Below are 20,129 nucleotides of genomic sequence, written 5' to 3'. Positions count from 1 at the left end.
CCCAAACAGTGGCACCTTAGTGAATATTAATTATTATAAATGAATATTACACCTGCTCAATGAAAATCAAATGATTCACTGCATTAATAAATCTGACATAACTTGATCAGAAATCTAAAAAGGGGAGAAAAGAGTAGGGTTAAAAAAAGAGTAGACATCAATAGCAATGGATAACATTGCAGTGCTTAATAAGCTATCGCAGTCTAGTGGTTAGCACGTTGCGTTAAGACACCGCTGATCCGAGTTCGAACCTTATGTAGGTGTACATATTTTTGTGTGTGTGTGACGACCGTTACAAAGCACTGGATATCTATAAAGAATTAATGTTCTCATATTTATGAAAAACATTTGAAGTTCTAAAGCAGCTGTGTCCTTAAAAAAGACGTGTTATTGTCATTTGAAACTGAATTGGAATTGACGTTATTTTAATATAGTCAGTCATCGACTGAGGTGGGCCAGTCTAAGGCTTGAAACTCCAAAGCTAAAAAGGAGTCCCACTCCGGCCCTGACTGCAGGGTCGAGCATTTCTAATTAGGTTGTCTCTTCATTCAGCTCCCTTTTAGCCAAAGACGTCTGCAGTTAGCATTAAATCAGTGTGGTGTACGGTAAAAGTTATTTGAATTTGGCATCCTACCGCACAACTCAACATCTTTACTATTGCTTTTTTGTCTTTTTTTTTTTTTTGCAACTTGGCAACCGTGTTAAGTCATGTGTGATGTAGGTTGGTAACTGTCTATATTGATCATTTTGAGATATATTGACTATCTGATCACAACTGAAGCCAAATATCCTTCAGTTCTGTCCTGCAGTTTAAACCAACAGTGTCCTTTGACTCAAAGAGGACACATTATCCTTCTGAAGAAACATGACGTAACCTAACAGTAAAGGAACAACCTGTCCGTACTTTATTTGTGCCTTTCCGTGTCATTATTTCAGGGTTTTCAGCATGTTTTTCTGTCTCGTCGGATGGCCTGTGATTATCTGTGATCATTGCACAGGGTGCGGAGGTAAAGGGCGAGTCATTACGCAGCCGCCCGAGCAGAAAACGAGGGCAGCAGTATGGCATCCCGCCATGCCTCCGCTGGTCGCACAGATGCACACTATGATTAATATTACCACACACACACACATACACACACTGTCCTTCTCTTCAGGTAGCCCAAACATGCTAATCACTGACTGTTGATGTTAAGGAGTGGGGCAAGTTGCACCATCTGCCATATGGTGGCGAGTAAACACTCTTTAAACGGCTGGCGCGCCGAAAGGGGGTCTTCGTCACAATCCTGCCAGCTCAGGGGAAAAAGGCGGAAAAAAAATGACCAAAACAAAGTCACTTAAAGCGCTGAGCACACAAGAAGAACCCAAGCTCACCTTGAGTCTGTCCTCGGTAAAGGCCAGGTGAGAACAAGAAGAGATTTGTAACTCAATTAACCTTCCTTCACCTTTTCAAAGTTCCTAAAATCCCTCCTAAAGTCACCTTTTTAATTCTGTTATTTTCTAAGTTACGGCCTGAGCTGGGCAGGGCAACATATTTCCTCTGCTTTGGTGTCAGAGGATAAGGTGACCCCAAAGTATTTGGACATTTTAGTCTCACTTAATAGGCCTATACAGTTGAATACAGAAGTTTACATACCCTGAATAAAAAAGCACATAACCATTTAAAAAAAAAAAGTCAGATGTTAAGGTGACTAAACTTTTTCTCTTTTATGTAAGTTAGGATTATCAAATGTGTTTCTGTTATGCTTAATAGCAGAATAATGAGAGAGATATTTTTGAAGAAATTGTTATAACTTTTCTTGAAAGTCAAGTTTACATAAGAGTTTTATGCCTCTGAAAAAGCTCAGATGATGGTGTCAGGGTTTCGGAAGTTTCTGATTGGCTAATTGACAACATTTGAGTTAATTGAAGGCACAACTGTAGAATAGTATTTAAGGAAAACCTCAAACACACTGCTTCCTTGTGTGACAACATGGGAAAATCAACAAGCCAGAATCAACAACAAAGCCAGATTACAATTTGCTAAATTACACTGGGAAAAATAATAATTTTTGGAGACATGTCCTGTGCTCTGATGGAACTAAGATTGAACTGTTTGGCCATAATGACCAGTGTTACATTTGGAGGACAAACGGGAAAGCTTACAAGCCTAGGAACACCATCCCAACTGTGAAGTATGGGGGCGGCAAAATCATGTTGTGGAGCTGTTTTGCTGCAGGAGAGACTGGCCCACTTAACAGCGTAGATGGCATCATGAAAAATGAACATTATGTAGAAATGCTGAAGCAAGATCTCAAGACATCAGCCAGGAAATGAAAAGTTGGCCACAAATGGGTCTTTCAAACTGACCATGACCTAAGCATACTGCCAAATCAGTTCAAATGTGCTTTAAAATGTGCTTTAAGGACAACAGAGTGAATGTTTTGGAGTGGGCATCACAAAGCCCTGACCTCAATCCTATAGAAAATTTGTGGGGAGAGTTGAAAAAGCTTTTGCAAGCAGGACAGCCAACAAATCTGACTCAATGACACCAATTCTGTCAGGAGGAATGGGCCAAAATTCTGTCAAACTATTGTGAGAAGCTTGTGGAAGGAGAACCAAAACAATTGATCAAAGTTATACAGTTTACAAGCACAGATAAAAAAAAAAATACCAAGGAAATGTGTGTAAACTTTTGGCTGTCTAGAAAATTAATAAAAAATTCTCAAAAAAAATTCTCTCATTATTCTGGCATTTAGCAAATGTAAATCATTTAGGTAATCTTAACAGACTTAGAAAAAGGTAAATGTTTAGTATGATTTACCATCAGACTTTTTTTTTTCTTTTAAAACAATTTTTAGAGTGTATGTAAACTTCTGGTTTCAACTGTATCAAGTAAAAAAAAATGCATTAAGTTGATCAAAACACACTAAATGCTAGAACTTAAGTTCTCTATTTAAACTAAAACAATACATAAAACCATTTCCAAGACAAACTTTAGTGTTTACTTGAAGAAAAAAAGCCTGAAGGTTGAAGGTTTTATGTTTGAATCAGTTTTAGTATCAAAAGTTTGAAGTTTCACATGGATTGCTGTGTAGTTGCTAGTGGCATTTGATGTGATGTGTGATTTGCAAGGTAGACATTTGTTATAGTATTCCGGGTTTTCGCATGTTACTTGCATGTTTACCATATCACTTGCATGTTTCAGCATGTTGCTATATGTTTTAAAGCATTGCTAACATGTATTAGCTTACATGTTTGCCAGCAGCTAGCTCTCTGCAACTCTCATATGGTCACCCACTGAAGCTAAACAGGGCTGTGCCTGGTCAGTAACAGGATGAGAGACCACATGGGAAAGCTAGGTTGCTGCCGGAAGTGGTAATAGTGAGGTCAGCCGGGGGTGCTCAACCTGACGCAATATGGCTGCCGTCATCCAGGTGAATGCTATGCAATGGTGGTGTATGAGGAGATCCCCAGGTGAGGGAAGAATACTGATTCTTCTGTATTTGTGATGATGATTCATTAGAAACAATCTACCTTCTGCCACTTTTCCAAATTATCAACTAGAAGTCAAGTAATTATTTGTTGCTCTTACAACTGGAATCGACGACAAGACTTTTGTCAGGAAGTTTACAGAAGATTACTAATATGTGCGTGTTTCATGTCAACAGTTTGTTCATAATTATATTTTGTACACAGACAATACTTTGAAAGCCCATTAGAGCATCATCGGTATGCAGATGAATTCAGTTGTGTATGTTTTGCATCTTCCAGCATTTCCAGTCAGGGTTGTGTTGTGAGCGCTCGGTCAGTGAACTGAAGTAAAGAGTTTGCTTTGGCTGTAGTGTTGGTCAGTGTGAGCGTGGTGGTCTTATCACTGAAGCGTGTCCTGGCGTGATCAGTGCAGCCCCTCGGCCCCTCACACACAATACTACGCTCTTATCAGCACCACAGGCCTGAATCACCACAGCTCCTGCATAGCCGCGATACACACACACACACACACACGCACACACACACACACACACACACTGAATCTCTGTTTCTGCTCTCCTCTGCTCAGTTGTTCTCTGCTCTTGTTTCATTCATGCTCTGTTCATTCAAGTCTCTCAGGATGTGTTTTATCATAGTCATCCACCTGTTGTCTGAGCCTGTGACCTGAACACTGAGCTGCCATCACAGCCAAAACAAAAAGAGAAAAACAGGGACATATTTGAAAGGATACACTAGAGAAAATAAACTGGAATTGTCCTATTTTAATATAATATAATATAATATAATATAATATAATATAATATAATATAATATAATATAATATAATATAATATAATATAATATAATATAATTGTATTAATTGTATTAATTGTAATAACTGTACATAATGCCAGTGTTACAACATAGCACTATTGTTTAAACATAAAAAGCACTACTGCACTAATGTTTTTATTAGAACAATAAAAGGAAAGAAAACATCAAATTAAGAATATAGAATGAATTATTGAATTAAAATGATTTTTTTGGCAATTTAATTAGCCCATGTTGATTGAATTAGATATTCTGGAAAATAATTGCACAGCTAAATTTCCAAATCATCTGCAAATAAAATAAAATAAAATAAAATAAAATAAAATAAAATAAAATAAATATTTTTGATAATATAATTTTTTTATTTTTGTTTATTTTATTTAGTTTTATTTTATTTACAATGTATAAAATGTAAAAAATCAAAAAATAAACAACAAATTAGGTTCCACATTCATAACAGTAAGTGTACTACCATCTCTACTTACAATTTACTCATTGTAGACATTTTTAATAAATAAAAAACTTAAATTATATATATATATTCATTCATTCATTTTCTTTTCAGCTTAGTCCCTTTATTAAGCCGGGGTCGCCACAGCGGAATGAACAGCCAACTTATTCAGCACATGTTTTTACGCAGCAGATGCCCTTCCAGCTGCAACCCATCTCTGGAAAATATCCATACACAATCATACGGACAATTTCGCCTACCCAGTTCTCCTATACCACATGTCATTGGACTGTGGGAGAAACCGGAGCACTCGCAGGAAACCCACGTGAATGCAGGAAGAATATGCAAACTCCACACAGAAAAGGCAACTAACCCAGCCGAGGCTCGAAACAGCGACCTTCTTGCTGTAAGGCGATATATATATAATTTACATGTTTTTTATCTATTAAAATTACAATAAAACATTTTTAGCATTATACTTAACATACATTTCATCCAAAGATGCAGAGAGATATCCATCTCTACCCTCAGGCTTTGCATACAGGTGCAGTATTAGCTCTATTGACTTCTCTAATGGGAGCCAAAGGTCTCGTCCCACAGGATTGTCCCACTAATGGCAAAGTATTGAGTGCTGTGCAAGAGGAAGCTTCTACTTCATAAGGCACGAGTGGAGATAAAGCCCTTTAGCTCTGTGACAGGATTTAAGCCTAAAGGAGGATTAGAGCAGTCAGTTTATGACAAACAAGAAAGAGCTTTAATGAGGAGATCCAGTCAGTCTCCACACAGGGTTCATGATGCTCCTCTCTGAGGGTTTATCAGGACTGTCAACTAGAGGTCACATTTCTCAACCAACTACTGTGACTCTTTTTGTTTCAATATTATTTGTAAATACTACTACTAATGCACTGAAAAAAAAATCTATGTATGTACTACATTTTTGGCTGGTTGCGAATATGAGCTGAATCTAAACAAACAAATAAAGTTGAACATTAATAAATTTAATCTGTTTAAATTCAGGGCTCAGTGGTTAGCACTGTCGCTTCACAGCAAGAAGGTCAATGGTTAAAGTCCTGGCTGGGTCAGATGGTATTTTGGCGTGGAGTTTGCATGTTCTCTCCATGTTGGCGTGGGTCTCCTCCGGGTGCTTTGGTTTCTCCCACAGTCCAAACACATGCGCAGTGTTCGTTTGTTCATTCATTCATTCATTCATTCATTCATTTATTCATTTATTAATTCATTCATTTATTCATTCATTCATTCATTCATTTATTCTTTCTTTTGTTCCTTTTTTGTTAGTTTTTATTTTATTGTCTTTTTATTTAGTACTTGATTCATCTTTCTTCAAGCAGTTCTGACATTTGTTCTCATGGGGTTTTAGTCTCTCGTTGTGCCCATTAGCAGTGGCAGCAGTCAGGGATCAGATGCAGTTCACCAGCTTTCCGGCAGGCAGATTATTGAACATTGATCAGCTGTCAATATTCAGTTCTCACACACTGCATGTATCCCATCAACACAACACATTAGCACTCTCCTTTTGTTTCTTCCCATTCCCAGGTTTCTTAGACTGCATGAAGTTTTAAAAACACAAATTCACATGTACATTTGGTCAGAATTATTAGCCCTCCTTTGAATTTTTTCTTCTTTTTTAAATATTTCCCAAATGATGTTTAACAGAGCAAGGAAATTTTCACAGTATCTCTGATAATATCTGATAATAAGTCTAACTTGTTTTATTTTGGGTAGAATAAAAGCAGTTTTTAATTTTTTAAACACCATTTTAAGGTCAAAATTATTAGCCCCTTTAAGCAATATTTTTTTTCCTGATAGTCTACAGAACAAACCATCATTATACAATAAGTTGGCTAATTACCCTAACCTGCCTAATAAACATAATTAACCTAGTAAAGCCTTTAAATGTCACTTTAAGCTGAATATTAGTGTCTTGAAAAATACGTATTCAAATATTATTTACTGTCATCATGGCAAAAATAAAATAAATCAGTTATTAGAGATGAGTTATTAAAACTATTATGTTTAGAAATGTGTTGAAAAAATCTACTCTCTATTAAACAGAAATTGGGGAAAAGAAAATAAACAGGGGGTCTAATAATTCAGGGGGTTTAATAATTCTGACTTCAACTGTTTGTCGGAATAGTTGGCGGTTCATTCCACAGTAGTAATAATAAATGTAAATGTGTTTATCCAATAGATAAAAACATACATAAAGATACTGCGCTTTGTAAAATAAAAATAAAAACGCTTCTGAGGAAATATTCTAATTAAAGAAAACTGAATTTAAATTAATTGTGTGAAATCTGCCTTTTAAGCATGTGTTACAACTAACCCTCTGTTATAAATTGCCCAGAGGGTGGGGTAAATATTAAAATTTTTACTCCAGGCACTTTTGGCAATACTGCACAGAAACGACAGGTCTGGCCATCATACAACCAGTGCTCATTTGTAGGAGAGGCTTGTGTGTTGCTGGTAAAAAACTATTTGTCTAACCCCATTACTTTGTTCATTATTTGGCCAAAAACAAAAAGTGTTACTTTGTGCCCTGCTCTCCCCATATTTATATATATATATATATATATATATATATATATATATATATATATATATATATATATATATATATATATATATATATATATATATATATATATATATATATATATATATAAATATATATATATATATATATATATATATATATATATATATATATATATATATATATATATATAAATATATATATAAATTTTTGATAGTATAAAAGAGATTTGTTTAAACACAGAGCTGAAGTTGAGATAAGGAAAAACTGATATTTTCTGCAATGATTGTCTCAAAATGGCAATAGTGTGGTCAATAATCTGCCGTACTCTTTACACTGTAAAAATGAAAGGTTCCTGGAGGCACCTTTTGGGGTTCTTCACATTGCCACCCAGTGGAAACCTCTTTAGGGCCTCTAGAGACCCTATCAAAAAGGGCTGTTCTCTGAGGAACTTCAAGGATTCCTGAAGGAATGACCAGGAACCATTTTTTAAGTTTACAGATTTTACAGTAACTCTTTTTTTTTTTTTTTTGGAATTTGAGTTCTTCTAATAACTTTTAAAGTGACCCGAGGTCTCAGTGTGAGGAAAAAGTGACTCCGGAACCTCAGTATTTAAAAAAGGTATTCTGATTACTGCAGAAGGGTCCTGCAAGTGCTACAAAGACTGTCAGTGGTTTCTCATTCAACTCCTTTATTTATTTATATTTATTCTTTTATTAATTATATATATTTTTTTATTTTATTTATTTATTTATTTATTTATTTTTTGAGAAAAAGAGCTTTAAAGCACTTAAAAAGCATTTTGCAGTTTCTTGAGTACTCAACAGGGTATTTGAAACACCTTTACTTTATACAGTGTAGACTCAATGTGCGACCACCAGGGGGAGGCAAATATCACTGGAAAACACATCTACCGAAAAATAAATTCACTAAATAATAAATACGAATAAAAATAGGGGAGCCTACGCAATGTTAACACTAGTGAGATTCTGTGTTGTGTAATTATTACCTTATATATCTTCTGTGCTCTATATCTATCATTGGTGGTTTGAATTTTGCTATTTTTTAGTCTTTATTTTTCAGAAATATATTCATGTGAGACCCGAGACAATAACAGAAGACAGATTGAGAACAGCAGAGGGCAGCATTACTCCTCACAAGAGCATTGCAGGCTCTTTCAGACACAGCGACAGTCTTTGTACACTGTTATTCCTCTCTCAGCATTGAGTAAGCCTAGTAGGAGGTGCATTTTAAAGCAAGTTTACAGTCTCACATCTATATTATTGACCGTGCTAAAGTATAGTATTTTAGGGTTGCTTAAAAGCACATTTCATGTTGCTCGTCCACAACAAATTTTGTTTTCGGTGTCCTGGTTTGATTTAAAACACCCATGACTCCCTTTAAAGGGATAGTTCACCCAAAACTTAAAGTCAGTCATCATTTGCCCGTCCTTCATTTGTCACAGACATGTTTGAGTTCTTGTTGTACTGTTGGAAACCCGTATCCACTGGCTTCCATAGTATTTGTTTTCAATGGACCTTAATGGTTACAGGTTTCTAACATTTTTCAAAATATCTTTGTTTGCGTTCAACAGAATAACCAAGAAAGGCAAATTTTTAAAGATTGAACCAAAGATTTTCTGAAATGTAAAAACCTGTGTATTATCCATCTTATTTTGCAGGACGTACAGTACAGCACACATACATCGCTCATGTTGACATCTGGAAGAAGTATTTATTACTTACATAGTATCTCAGAATTTAACTTCAGTGTCATGGTTATGAATTTTTAATAAACGTAATTTTGATTTACTAAAGTATGTTTTCCCCTTTATATTTGTTTGTTTGCTCATCTGCAAAGCATCTATTAGATGTCTATTTTCTGACAATAAATAAACATTTAGAAAGTTCACTTAAAGGGGTTTATGAACGTTTGGAGACAGCAGATGTTTTCCAGACCAAATGATCTTTACAATACATCTTGCAGATGTGCATGTGCAAACTTAAATTGATGGTCCATTATGATATCATTTTTTAAACTTTAGTTGATGTGTAATGTAGCTGTGTGCACATAAACAACATGTCTGAATGTAAGATGCTCAAAGTTCAATGCAAAGGGAGACATTGGCTTTTACAGAGGTAGCTTAGCAAAGCCTACAGCGAACAAATTTGGGGACTACAACAATATACATCTAGGTTATGGAGTCATAAACGTTTCAGATTATGCACATTCACCATGTGTAGAAAAGGGGTGTGACCAAAGGCGCTGCAGTGCTGCAATGTTATAGAAGAGAAAGCTAAAATGTCGTTCAAACGTTGCTATTTCCACAGAGCTTCTTCTGTTTTTATATTTGGGCTTCTAAAGGACACGACACAAAGACAGAAGTGCTTACAATTTCATTTTAATTATGTTCCAGAGAATCATAAAAATAATATATAGCTCTAGCATTTGACAAAGAAGAGCTTCAAAAATCTCATCTAGTTCAGTGCTGGATTCAGCTAAAAACTCCTCAAAGATGGAGAAGCTCCAACCATAATAGAAAAAGCTGTGGATTGTGAGCCACCACCTGTAAGTATTTTTATTTGTTAAAATTGATCTGTTACATGCACAGTTTCAAGAGCTAATGGTATGGCTGCGCCAGAGCATACGCATGCGCTTGACACAGAAGTAAAAATCAGCCTTGGTGACATGAAGCCGATCCGCGAATCACAGCATATTAGGTTAGCTGACCAATCAGAGCCTCTAAAGGGTGTTGCCTGGCACAGACTAATTGTTCACCTAAAGTATAGCAAGGTGCGCTAGCAAGATAAAAACTGTGAATTTTGATGCAATGGCCACGCCCACTTTTGTGTTAAAAATAAGGTGGACGTTGCAAAAGCAGAATGAATGCGCACATAAACTCTCAGACACAGATCTGTGGATGCAGTAAATGCTGAGGACACTTCCCTGGAGAGCGCAAGCACATTCTGACCCATAAGCAGACAAATCTAGCCGTCTCACAAGCACTCGCTGGGGAGCCTCTAGAAGCCCAAAATCAGCGATATCATCACATCAATAATTAAAGTCAATGGGGGTGGGATTTGGTCCGGTGAGTTGATTTTAAACGCCGCTGATGGACCTGATCATTTCTAATGAAGATCCATCGGTGTAACATTGTCTTTCTCTACTCGTGTGAGTTGGACTTGAGGGACGCTGTGTGTCTCTGTGTGCGGGTTTCAGGCTTAAAGACACCACAGGGTTTTTTCTTTTCATCTCGCTTTTACCGGCCGTCTCTTCGCAACAGCTCTCAGGGTGTTTTCTGAGTGCTGTTTGTGGTATTTGATGGTGTTTCTGGTAGGTCTCGGTCTCAGTGCTGCTGGAGTGGATCATGGACTCGGCCCTCCAGCGAGGATTCTTGGGTTCTGCTGACACACAGGGCTATTTTTGGGTCCAAATGTTGTTGGGTTTTTTTCGGACATTGGAAAAGCTTGGGTTTCCATGCAGGTCACACTGTCCTTGTGGGTTCTGTGGCTGTTTCATACATTTGCCCAAGAAATTAATGTGTTTTTTCCTGTATTTAAATGCTTTCTGCTGATTTTCAGAGATTTGCCCTACACTTTAAAAAATTATAAGCAAAAAGCAAGGAAAGCTAATGTTTTTATTTTACTTTAACTAATATTAATCAATTAATCGTGTTCCAACTAAAGTTTTTTAGTTATACATAGTTAAACTTAATATTTTGCTCACACTTTATTTTGATTGTCCGTTTGTTGAATTTAGGTTACATTGATTCTACATGCCAACTAATTAGATTATAAGTAGACTGTTAGGTTGTGGTTATTTATTATTTGGTTGGGGTTGGGGTTAGTGTAAGTTGACATGTACTTGCTAAGTTTCTGTCTGTTTAGCAGCAGTATCAACAGATATTAAACAGACAGTCTAGTACTCAATTGGACCATCAAAATAAAGTGGTACCAATATTTTAGTCAGTTTGATTGATGTAAGATGAGATGACTCTAAAAGTTATCAAAAATAATAAGACAAAAAGAAGATAAGATTTTTTAGTGTATTGCTTTATTTAGTTGTCTCCCTAAGTTCACCAGGACTGCTTTTATTTTAACATGAAGTAAAAAATAGTAATTTTGTTACATATTATAATACTTTAAATGACCAAAATTATGTTAAAATAATGATTTACCGCTCAAGTATTAATGTTGAAAATTATGGAAGACCATTTCCACCAAATAAAATGAAAAACATACTTTAGTAAATCAAAATTACGATTATTAAAAAGTCATAGCCATGACACTGAAGTTAAATTCTGAGATACTATGTAAAATGTATCGGAATAAAAGGTCAATAAATTTGCTAAATCTGTATTATCAATCATGAATTATTATGTAAACATTATTGTCATAATTCTGAGATACAAAGTATTTGAAATATAATGACAAATCTTATAAAAGAGGTCAAATGTTTATAAAATAGTCAATAAATCAAATTGACTGTCAGATGGTTTTATGCAAAAGAGTTTTGTCATATATTAAACTTTTAGGTCATATTAACTTTAACCTCATTACTTTAATATATCTAAAACAAATCAAAAGAATAAAAAACGCATTATAATTAATGTTCAAAAAATTATTGAAGGCCTAATAATTCCTGCCACATAAGAAAAAATACATATTCAGTAAATTATAATGTTATTAAACGTGCACCACAAACATACGCAATTCTACATATTCTATTCTAAAAATTAAAAAATAAATGTCACATTAAATAAACGAAATAAGGTTCATGTTAATTGTTAACTATGTACCATAAGACTAAGCTACTTGCAGTAAATTATCATCCTCATCATCATCATCAAATATCACTGGTTCTCTCTTCTGGCTGCCGGTATCAGTCTCACACAAGTTTTTTCCCTTGTTCTGGATGTCTTGACACCATTATTGGGGCGTTTACTTTATATTAATTGAGCAAATAGGAATTTAAAAAAATGTACTCTCCCATTTCCTGCGCACCAAGTTTACCCAACTGCTGCTGAAAAACCCGGAAAAGGGTCAAATGAGTGTTAATAAAGATGACTCATAATTGCTAACATGCACTTGTGTCAGAGAAATATAATTTGGATTAAATGTCACTCAGGGTGGCTTCTCTAGAACGTGACCATAAAACTGTGGTCTTCATCCTGGTGTTTGGGGTCCCTTCAGTGGTGGTGTTGATCGCCGGTGGCCCTTCATTGTGTGGAGGAGACTCAGGGCCCGGCGAGGCCCCGTCAGCCCCCCTCACAGTATGACAGGCCCGGGTTAATCAGTCTCAGAGGGAATTCTGCCGTGCTCTGAAGAAACTTCTGTTCTGTAATGCGCGAATCACAGCTTCCCAAACACAGACAGTCGCCTCCAGACACATTCTCTCTCTCTAACACTCAGCTCTCTGTGACTTTACACACTCATGTGACGAGTCCCTGTGCTTTCTCATGCACGACTACTGAACCCTAAAGCTCACTGGATGCAGTTTATGATACACATTTATATGGCTTTTGTTGAACTCACAACCTGAAGTAAAGTACATCACATGGTGAAGATTATCATCTTGCATACATTTGCAATGTGTCATCTATACACTTCCTGGATCTCTATGTGCATGCTCTAAAATTTATTCACTGAAAGTAATGAGCAGGTCATTTTCTGCCAATACATAAATTAGTTTTGTGTACCCGTGAGATACAGTGCATCCGGAAAGTATTAATAGCGCTTAACTTTTTCCACATTTTTTTAATGTTACAGCCTTATTTCCAAAATAGATTAAAAAAGCTGAAAAACCACATGTGCATCAGTATTCACAGCCTTTGCTCAATGCTTTGTTCATGCACCTTTGGCAGCGATTACAGCCTCAAGTCGTTTTGAATATGACGCCACAAGCTTGACACACCTGTCTTTGGGAATTTCTGCCCATTCCTCTTTGCAGTACCTCTCAAGGTCTATCAGGTTGGATGGGAAGCGACGGTGTACATCCATTTTCAGATCTCTCCACAGATGTTCATTAGGATTTAGGTCTGGGCTCTGGCTGGGCCACTCAAAGACATGCACTGAGCTGTTTTGAAGCAACTCCATTGATGTTTTGCCTTTGTGCTTTGGGTCATTGACCTGCTGGAAAATGAACCGTCGCCCCAGTCTGAGGTCAAGAGCACTCTGGAGAAGGTTTTCATTCAGGATGTCTCTGTACATTGCTGCATTCATCTTTCCCTCTATCCTGCCTAGTCTTCCAGTTCCTGCAACTGGAAAACATCCTCACAGCATGATGCTGCCACCACCATGCTTCACTGTAGGGATGGTATTAGCCTGGTGATGAGCGGTGCCTGGTTTTCTCCAAACGTAACGCCTGGCATTCAAGAGTTCAATTTTAGTCTCATCAGAGCAGAGAATTTTGTTTTTATGGTCTGAGAGTTCTTCAGAGGCCTTTTGGCAAATTCCAGGCAAGGAGTGGCTTTCGTCTGGTCACTCTTCCATACAGACCTGATTGGTGGATTTCTGCACAGATGTCCTTCTATAAGGTTATTCCTTCTCTGCAAACCAACACTGGAGTTCAGACAGAGTGACCATCGGGTTATTGATCACTGCCCTGACTAAGGCCCTTCTTCACCGATCACTCAGCTTAGATGCCCGGCCAGTTCTAGGCAGAGTCCTGGTGGTTCCAAACATCTTTAGCTTACGGATGATGGAGGCCGCTGTGCTCAGTGAAATTTTCTGTAACCTTTTCCAGCTTTGTGTCTATATAGACAGGTGTATGCCTTTTCAAATGAACTGAATTTCCCACAGTTGAACTCCAATTAAGCTGCGTAAACACTAAGCTCAATTTAGAGCTTCACAGCAAAAGCTGTGAATACTGATGTACATTTTTCAGGCTTTTTATTTTTAGGAAATTTTTTCAACAAACTCTTGACATTGTCATTATGGGGGTTTGTGTGTAGAGTTTTGAGGTAATAAAGGAATTTAATCTATTTTGGAATAAGGCTGTAACATAAAGTGAAGCGCTATGAATACTTTCTAGATGCACTGTACAGTATGTGTAGATGTCTAGATAGATTGATAGATTGATAGATAGATAGATGATAGATAGATAGATAGATAGATAGATAGATAGATAGATAGATAGATAGATAGATAGATAGATAGATAGATAGATAGATAGATAGATAGATAGATAGATAGATAGATAGATGTTATTATTTTATTACGTTTTTACATTGTTTTGTTGTTATATCATGCCCTGTTACAGCACATCAATTTGTTGTGACTAGGTTTTTACTCTGTTATGTTACATTATATTGATACTCTATGTTAAGTTACATCATGTTAAGTTACATTACATTACATTGCATTACGTTATCTTAAGTTACATTGTTACATTACGTTAAGTTGCGTTACATTATGTGAGTTACGTTAAATTATATTATGTTTTGTTAAATTGTTACAATTAATTTACTTTATGTTTAGTTATGCTACACTATGTTACGTTGCATTGTAATGTGACATTAAGTTATGTTACATTCTTACATTAAGTTACTTTGTGTAATATGTTAAGTTACGTTAGGTTACATTGTTATGTTAAGTTACGTTATGTTGTTTCTTTATGCTGTTAAGTCACATTACGTTATGTTTAGTTACATTAAATTACGTTGTTTAGTTCCATTACAATGTTATGCTGTTAAGTTACACTACGTCATGTTTTGTTAAATTGTTTAGTTATGTTACTTTACGTTATGTTGTTACATTATGCTGTTACATTACATTAAATTTAGTTTCATTAAGTTATGTTGTTTAGGTACATCAAGTTACGTTATGCTGAATTGTCTGTCTTATGACAAATCTTTCTGAAACCAGCAAAAGAGACCTAAACCCAAACCAGTCTGGTCTGACAAAAAGTCCTGAGGCAGTGTTAAGCTTTTCAGCAGGAACGGTAGCCATAAATATATATGTTGTATGAATACATCATATTCAGCACCAATGCAATTTGTATGAAAACTACACTTATTATTGTACTGTAAGTTAGTTTTTTTTTTGTGCTCAAACTTCCCTATAGCTCGGACACAAGCCAAAACACGTGTGAACACACACAAACACACCAATTACACCAGCTCAACAAGTGTGACAGACATTAGTGTGACTGCGAGGAGCTCAAACTGTCACGCCGGTGGACAGAGACTGGCCCACTTTACCCCGTAAGCACTGACCTCTGCGCCGGGCACCCAGGCCTGTCCTGCTTTTCTCCCTCATTTCTGTGGCGTTTGACTGGCATTCTGTGCACTAGCGAGGGGACTGCGGCTTCGAGTGCTCGCGCTTGTCTCCTGGCTGTATTAATCAGACTATTGACAGACACACAGACTGACAGGCTCCAATAAGAGCGGATGCCGTCTTTATGAGTGTCCTGCAGCCGTCCAGCTCTCCGAGATGCCGGCAGGTCTGTAATCATGGCTAATTCACTGGAGCTGCTCCGGGTTTGCTCCTGGTGTCAGTCAAGCTTTTTCTCCACGGCATGAACACAGACAGCGGTGTTGAGGTGGAACTGGTCACATGGTGGACTTGGACTGGAAAGTCTGGTCTACTGTGCTGCCTGTTCTGAGGAAGAGTTCATCTGACTGATCTGTAAATTAGATCATCACTGTTTGTCTTGTTTTGATTAGACGGGATGGTTTAAATGAAGCAAGAAATACAAATAGCACAATAACAGACTGCTTAAAGGGATAGTTCACGCAAAAAATGGAAATTGCTCATTATTTAATCACCCTTTAAGTAGTTCTGAATCTTTTAGAGTTTCTTTCTTCTGTTGAACACAAAAGAAGATATTTTGAAGAATGTTGTAAATCTGTAATCATTGACTTCCAGGAAAAACAAATGCTTAAGAAGTCAATGGTTACAGGTTTTGTGCTAAACAGAAGAAACTCTTTAAGCGAATTTAATTTAGGCATTTTGATTTCTTTAAGGCGTGAAACAAGTAAAGGGAGAGTAAATGATGGTAAAATCGTCCTTTGGTGAATTTATTACTGTTTTATTATATTTCAGCTAAAATGTATCTTATTTTTCTCTTATTAGTCTCTTATATTATATTGATGTAATATTAAATATACAAATATCATTCATTCATTTTCTTTTCGGCTTAGTCTCTTTATTAATCAGGGGTTGCCACAGCGGAATGCACCACCAACTTATCCAGCACATGTTTTACGCAGCTGATGCTCTTCAAGCTGCAAATTTAACACTGGGAAACAATATATAAATATAAAATGTTCAATTCATTTTTACAGCACAATCGTTGTATTGCAATATACATTATTTATAATATTGTAAGATTATATTATGAATAATAATAAATAAAGAGGTTTCAGTTGGTTCTTGTAAAGAGTAAAAATTTAGTTACGTTACGTTAAGTTACATTAAGTTACGTTAGATTAAGTTACGATATGTTGAGTTGACATTGTTAAGCTACATTAATTTACGTTATGTTAGTTACATTAATTTATGTTATGTTGAGTTACGTTATGTTGTTACGTTATGCTGTTAAGTTACATTAGGTTATGTTTAGTTACATTAAATTATGTTGTTTAGTTATGTTCTTTTATGGTGTTACGTTATTTTGTTATGTTTTGCTGTTAAGTTACTTTATGTTAAGTTTAGTTATGTTGTATTATGTTTTTACATTATGCTGTTAGGTTACATTACATTATGTTTAGTTGCATTAAGTTTCGTTGCTTGGTTACGTTACATTATGTTGTTACGTTATGTTGTTACGTTAAGCTGTTACAATTTGTTGTTAATTTACATTATGTAATGTTTAGTTACATTCAATTATGTTGTTTAGTTATGTTACGTTATGTTGTTATGTTTTGCTGATAAGTTGCATTATGTTAAGTTTAGTTCTGTTGTATTATGTTGTTACATTATGCTGTTAAGTTACATTACATTATGTTTAGTTGCATTAAGTTTCGTTGCTTGGTTACGTTACATTATGTTGTTATGTAATGCTGTAACATTTTGTTGTTAATTGACATAATGTTATGTTTAGTTACATTAAATTATGTTGTTTAGTTATGTAACATTACATTGTTTTGTTATGCTGTTAAGTTACATTACGTTATATTTACTTATTCATTAATTTAATCATACATTCATTCCATAAATTTATCTATTTATTAAATTAAATTGTTCAGTGAATAAATAAATAAATAAATAGATAGATAGATCAGCACAATCTCACGGCAATTCGTAACTTTTTCATTTAGTGGCTAATTCGTATGAATTCGTACGATCTAATTCGTACAATTTAGTACGATTTGCTTATCCCCCAATGACGGTTGGGGTTAGAGGTGGGGTCAGGTGCCACGCCTCCTTTTTAAAATCGTACCATTTCGTACGACTGAACTGAATTAGCCACAAAACTGGCAAAACGTAAAATACTTACGTTTTCTCATGAGATCAGGCTAGATAGATAGATAGATAGATAGATAGATAGATAGATAGATAGATAGATAGATAGATAGATAGATAGATAGATAGATAGATAGATAGATAGATAGATAGATAGATAGATAGATAGATAGATAGATAGATAGATAGATAGAGAGGTTTTAGTTGATTCTTGTACAGAGTAAACCACAGTTTAAGAATCCAGATTTATTGATAGATAATATATACGTTTTTCCCTTGCAAATAACTGAACCCTTTAAAGGATATCAATCAAAAAGTCTCTTTTCAGCCTTTGATTTTTTTTAATGCAAATTTCTATGCAAATTAACAAAACAACCTCATAAAACATTTTCATATATATCCATTGAAGTCATGGTGAGAATTACTTGCATTACTGTATAGCCAAAGTATAGCAGCCTTATTACCATTAATGTTTTATTTTTGCTTATTGATTGTTTGTTTGTTTAATTATTTAAATTCAACTGCAGTGCATTTTTATTAAATCGTTTATTTGTTGTTGTAATTGTTGTCTTTTGTGCCAGACAAAGACTGGTCATTCTAATTTGCTAGTTTTGTAAAAGCAGTAACACCGTTTAATGCATTTAGCTATGGTTTCAGAGCTTCTACAGCACTGACATGCACATATAAACACACACTGATCGGCCCTCAATAATCTTTCATGATGTGATGCAGTCAAGAGCGTCTGAAAACAACATTTCTGATCGGAGGACCTCTGTGTTTGCTCTTCTCTTTACATTATATATTAGAGCTGCACAATGTATCGATGTCTCAATGTACACATCTGCAATTGTCACATTGTTCATGTCCAATATCCAGTCAGGATTATAGTTGACCAGGGATAATAGTTTGTCATTGCAAAGCAGTGAAAGATTGAGCATTTTCAAGACCTGCAAATATTAAACATTTCAGGAGAGTTTAAAAACACAAGAAATGATCAAGTTTGGAGCTTTAACAAAGATTTGTGAATGAGGAGTCTTGATGCAGTGCCACCTAGAGGATCGGAGATCAGGGTTGTTCAGCTTATGCTTTTGCCCTTACCCTGTGCATACTTAAATTGGTTCAGATTCCTTGAATCTTTTAATTATGTTTTGCACTGTTGAAGGTGAAACATCCAAATTTCTTCCTGTCTTTCTTTGAGGAACATTGTTTTTAAACATTTCAATATTTTTCTCATGTATTTGTTGGCAAACTGACGATCCTTGGCCCATCTTTTCTCCTAAAGTACTAGACCTTGGATGCTACTTTTGTACCAAATCTTGATGTTGACATCACCTGTTTCACATTATTATTTAACAAATTGACCTGATTTCTTGCCCTAAACTGCTCCTGTCCCAACTTTTTTTGGAATGTTTTGCAGGTCCGGGGCACACGGCGTCCAATTCTCCCAAAATATACCTGAAATACTGATTCATTTGAGCACAGTACACGTTTCCACTCTGTGAGGGTCTTTCTCAGATACCTCAGAGCTCAGAGAAGCCAACGTTTCTTCTGGACACTGTTAACATAGGGATTCCTTTTGGCACAGTACACTTTTAAGAGGCATTTGTGGATGTAACTACATATTGCGGTATTTGACAAAGGTTTGATAAAGTAATCCCGAGCTCATGTAGTTTTATTGCATATAGATGAATGAAGATTTTTGCTGCAGTGCCCCCTGCGGGATTGGAGATCACAGTTGTTCAGCTTAGGTTTGCGCTATTGTCCTTAACAGACTAAATTCTTCCAGATTCCTTGAATCTTTTATTTATGTTATGCACTCTTGAAGGTGAAATATTCTTCAATAATTCTTTCAATAATTTTCTTTTGTATTTGTTGGTAAACTGGCGACCCTTGGCCCATCTTTGCTCCTAAAGGACTAGACCTTGGATGCTACTTTTGTACCAAATCATAATGTTGATATCACCTGTTTCAAATCACATCATTATTTAACCAATTTACCTGATTTACAGCCCTAAACTGCTCCTGTCCCAACTTTTTTTTTTTTTTTTTTTGGAATGTGTTGCAGGTCTGTGGCACACGGCGTCCATTTCTCCTCCAAAAAAATAAAAAATACCTGAAATACTGAGTAATTTGACCACAGTACACGTTTCCACTCCGTGAGGGTCTATCTCAGGGCCTACTCACACTATGCCATCCGTACCGTGCCCAGGCCCGTTTCCCGGATCGTTTGAGAAGTGTGAGTGCGCTGAATCGGGCTCAAGCACGGTTCACTTGGCCGGCCCTGGCCCGGTTGGAAGAGGTGTGCCTGAGCGCGGATCACTTGGGCTTTGGCGCGGTACGCTTGTGTGTGAGCGCGAAACGCGCCAAAGCCCGAAACTGAAAGCGAGACGTGACTTTTAGGGGCTGTTTCATATGGATTTATTAATCATTCTTACTG

The 20,129-nt window shown here is 36.0% G+C and overlaps 1 long non-coding RNA gene across 13 annotated transcripts in view; it reads left to right on the top strand.

The window, feature by feature from the left end:
- LOC137495912 (uncharacterized) overlaps positions 1-20,129 on the top strand; it is a 453,250-nt gene that overhangs the window by 217,327 nt on the left and 215,794 nt on the right. Inside the window, exon 8 of one of the 13 annotated variants that reach the window (XR_012407555.1) lies at positions 4,847-7,025. The exons of the other annotated variants lie outside the window; for them this stretch is intronic. This is a non-coding gene — a long non-coding RNA (uncharacterized lncRNA). Of the gene's footprint in view, positions 1-4,846; positions 7,026-20,129 lie in introns of those variants that run through there. 13 annotated transcript variants of the gene reach the window in all.

Source organism: Danio rerio, chromosome 6 (genome assembly GCF_049306965.1).
Source record: "Danio rerio strain Tuebingen ecotype United States chromosome 6, GRCz12tu, whole genome shotgun sequence".
In the NCBI taxonomy this organism is placed as follows: Eukaryota; Metazoa; Chordata; class Actinopteri; order Cypriniformes; family Danionidae; genus Danio; species Danio rerio.
Note: the sequence above shows the minus strand (reverse complement) of the source record. Positions and strands in the feature narration are given on the sequence as shown.